General features: G+C 40.2%; 1 pseudogene; it reads right to left on the bottom strand.

Moving 5' to 3' along the window:
- Positions 1 to 393: 393 nt before the first annotated feature.
- Positions 394 to 3,298, bottom strand: LOC128314213 (ADP-ribosylation factor-like protein 1; annotated as a pseudogene).
- Between the last annotated feature and the right edge of the window lie 1,141 nt (positions 3,299 to 4,439).

A 4,439-nucleotide genomic window follows, 5' to 3' on the forward strand; every position in this document is an offset into this window, starting at 1 on the left:
GCCACCACAGGGTTGGTAAGACATTCCCCCAAGGGCTGAGAGACGGCGTCCAGGGGCACTGGAACTCCTAGATCCATCTTCAAGGTTCATGCCCTTGCTTTATCACAGGGCTGTTAGTCCTCAAAAATCATCAACTCCCCAAGCAGTTGAAGTCCCACCCCAAGCAGGAAACTGCCTGCCCAAAGGCAACACAATCATGATTTTTTTAATGCATAATTGCAATTCATCTTCACATTATTATTTAAATTTTTTGATAATACAGTCTTATTCTTATTAGTATCTTAAGATACTTATTAGTATTTATACAAACAAGCTGCAACTGCTAATTAAAAAATAGGGTTCTTTTAAATTTGTTATTTATTTTTGAGAGAGGCAGAGTGTGAGTCGGGGAGGGGCACTGAGAGGGAGACACATAACCTGAAGTAGGCTCAAAGCTCTGAGCTATCAGCACAGGGCCCAATGCGGGGCTTGAACCCAGGAACCATGATATGATGACCTGAGTGGTGGTCAGACACTTAATGGACTAAGCCACCCAGGCACCCCAAAATAGGAGGGTTTTTTTCCTCAATAAGAGTATATGTTTTTAATTAATTTATTTATTTTGAGACAGAAACTGCACCATGCATGTGCAAGCACGAGAGGGAGAGAGAGAGTCCCAAGCAGGCTCCACCCTGTCTGCACAGAGCCCAATGTGGGGCTCGAACCCACGAACCATGAGATCATGACCTGAGCCAAAACCAAGAGTTGGATGCCTGACCAACTGAGCCACCCAGGCGCCCCAAGAGTACATTCTTTACAAGGACACTATTTGAATAAGAATTCCATACAAATAGAATATATACTTAATGCAGGAAAGCAAGGAAGGATTTTACATTACACAAAACATTCAGTTGGTTCAATCACCGTGAATGAGGCTTCTAACCAAATACTGTTTTTTTCCAAACACTTATTTTTTATATTTATTATAAATATTGCAGTCAGTTCAGTATATGCCAACAATCACGCCGTTTTTAATATTTAGTAGCATGAACCACACTTACCTGTTTCCAAAGGAATGTGTGATGTGGGCTTCATTTCAGAGGGCAGAAGTGATTGAATTACTGTCTGCTCTTTAATGTTCCAACTAACCATTCCATTGTCTCATCAAGGCCAATGCCTTTGGTTGCTCAAGTTTTTACTCTCTTCCATTTCAGTCCTTCCACACAGGTAACCCAAGTGAATTTGTCATCTCTGAGAGAGTCATGGCTGTTCCTTGTCCTGCTTCCTTGCAAACGCCACTAAAAATGGCTTTTCTCAGTTCTTCTTCCCCCAACATGGCATCTAACTCTCAACGCCAATTGGGTCCCTGTCACAACCGTCCACTACAGAAATGACTACATCTGTGCTTAAATAATAACATCTAAATTACGGCCTGATACTTATCTGTCCTCCTAAATCCCAGACTTGGAATTTAAGGCTCTTGTATATTACTGTGTCAACTTTACATCCAATAGTAGGAATAGTAGCTACAACTTCTCCAACCTGCAATCTGCACAAAATCGTAGTTTTTCCTGGCCCGTTTAATGCCCAGATTAAAATCCTCGTTTCCCAGGTTCCAAACAGACTGGAAAAGATACTGGAGAAAAAGCCACCCATGATCAACCACCTGGCGGCCCTTGTGGGTTCTCGGAGACCCGCCCGGCCCAGCAGCGCCTCCTATTGGAGCCTTGGCGCCGCCACCTCCGCTCGCCTTGGCCTTGCGGCTCCAGCTCTGGCTCCAGGGCGGTGTCCTTGAAGTCCAGTCCACCGGCAACTTCCACACGGGAAACCGCTAACACAGCCTTATTTTGACTTAAACTGTTAGAGGTGTTCTTTCAGGCTAACAATTTCTACCTTTATTTCAGCTCAAAATATTTTTGTGTTTTTTTAAAGCTATGGTAAAATGAGTAGAATCAAGTACCATATAACTCCATTCTTGGGGACTGCATGAATACCCAGATTTTCGTTTTATCATATATCTTCAGAAATCACCAGGCCACGTGAGCACTTTAAAACTTTTACTGGAAATGAATGCACCAATATACTGTGGTGGGGTTACATTGATTTTCATTTTATTCTTTATGCTTTTCTGCATTTTCCCAATTTTCTAAAGAAAAGTTGTTATGGAAGCTGTAACTACCTTTTGAAAATATATACATTTAATAATATGAAATTGCTATTATATGGAACATTCTAGAAAAAAAGATGAAAGCCCCAGCAGGGCTTTCTATATGTCAAAACTACTTAGAAGGTGCTCAGTACACAAGTGCTCTAGATCTTCTCAGGCAGCAGTTAAGTAAAAAACTTGAATTCACTAATTATAACAGAAAAAAACTGAATTATAGAACAATTGATGATTTGTCTAAGATGGACAGGTACTCTTGGGCACTCCTGGGGGCAGGAAAAAAAAGAACCATGTGTAACTCCTATTATTTTGACCACTCCACATTTTGCTCCAGAACTTTCTACATCACCATTAGAAAGAGCATGGTATGGAACCGCTCTGAAAAAGTCTTAACTTCCCCACCAGTTTTCCTTCCTTTTTCTTCTTAACAAATTGAAGTTTGCCTTCATCTTAATTATGCAACCAATGGAAAGACTTAAAAAGCTGTGTGATAAAAAGTGTTGCTGCTTTTGTTCCTCAGAACACCAAATAATGAGTCTATTATTTTCATTGAACTGGCAATTGGCTTGACGTGTTTCCAAATTGGCTTTTCTTGGACTTTGGCATCATGTAGAAACAACTTTAATCTAACAGGCGTTTGCAACTGAACGTAAGATTGTTGACATACCTGCACAGGAAACCCAAAAATTGGCATCCTGATGAAAAGGATTCATACATTTTTATAAGAATAGGTAACACTTAGAATTTAGGATGTGCCAAGTGGTATTAGCTCCTTACATGTACTAACTCACTTAATCCCTATAACAACCCGAGGAAAAGGCAAATCAGTATCCTCATTTCATTTTTTTTAATGTTTATTTATTTATTTTGAGAGAGAGTGAGAGTGAGTAGTGGAGGGGCAGAGAAAGAGGGAGACAGAGAATCCCAAGCAAGCTCCATGCTGTCAGCACAGAGCCTGATGCTCTGAACTCATGAACTGTGAGATCATGACCTGAACTAAAACCAAGAGTTAGATGCTTAAATGACTGAGCCACCCAGGTGACCCTCATTATCCTCACTTAAAAGAGAAAGAAACTGGGACACAGAGCAATTAAATAATAGCTAATTAGTAAAGCAACAAAGAGTTGATCTGAGGCAGCGCTGGTCTGAGACCTGCATTCTTGACCAGTAAGCTGAAACTGCACCATCATCCTGCAAACACTGCTCTGGTTTATCCATCCCGTTGGTCTATCTAATGTAGTGATCAGGACCATAAGCTGTGGCGTCACACTCAGGCGTTCATGCCCAGCCTGCCACTTACTGGCTGAGTATCCTTAAACAAATTACTAAGTAAATATCTTTGCCTCAATTTCACACCTAACTTACATGATTGTCATAAGGGTTAAATTAGATGATTTGCACAGCATTCAGCCAGTGTAACCGAGCACTGAGGCTCCTGTAAATCGTTCTTATTAGAATTATATCTCCTTTCAAGCATAAATTTTGTCCTCAAATATAGTACAGTGCATTTAGAATGTTTACAGCCAGAAGAGAAACTTTCAAGGAAGAAGGCAGATTCCTTGTCTCAGAACTGAAGAGGAGTCAAAAGCCAAGATTTGACTATAGTTGGAAAGTTTTGCAGATCTCAAGTGAGTAGCACTTTCTTCTAGTTCTTTTATTTCAGGGCACAGGAAATACCCTTACTGGAGTATTTTCAAGCTCTTTTTTTGCTGCCAAAAGGCAGAAACACAAACAATGCACTGCTTGTAATCCTTGCCTCAAGAGATCTGTGAACAAAATGAAGAAACAAAGAACTGGCAAGAAGGACTGTGCTGGACCAGTTCAATACTACACTTCTTTTGGACTGGGGGAAAAAAAGAGTAATTTCTTCCATGGGAACAGTCAGTGCATATTATTCTAGTGAAAGTACTTAAACACACAGAATAGAGACAGAACATAAAAAAAGAGCAAATTGTCTTAAGGAAAGAATGAACTCCTATGGGAAAAAGATGCTCTCATTTACTTTTCTACCAGGAGAGCAGAGATTAATGCTGAGAGGGAATCTCTAGCTCAGGGTCTGGCATGGAATAGGTAAGGAGGTCAATTAACATTTACTAGATGAGGAAGAGAAGAATCTTCCACACAACAACCGAACCTTCTTTCAGGAAAGACAAGTGTGTATTTGCTTTGATTTGCTCTTGGACGCATGTCCCATTCAACTGCAGTCGCAAAGAGAGGGAGTTTGTTTATAGAAAGCTAATGCCAACATTTTAAACTATTTTCTCTATAAATATATATTTCAAAGCTTAAAATTTCA

The sequence above is a fragment of the Acinonyx jubatus genome, chromosome B1 (genome assembly GCF_027475565.1).
Source record: "Acinonyx jubatus isolate Ajub_Pintada_27869175 chromosome B1, VMU_Ajub_asm_v1.0, whole genome shotgun sequence".
NCBI lineage: Eukaryota > Metazoa > Chordata > Mammalia > Carnivora > Felidae > Acinonyx > Acinonyx jubatus.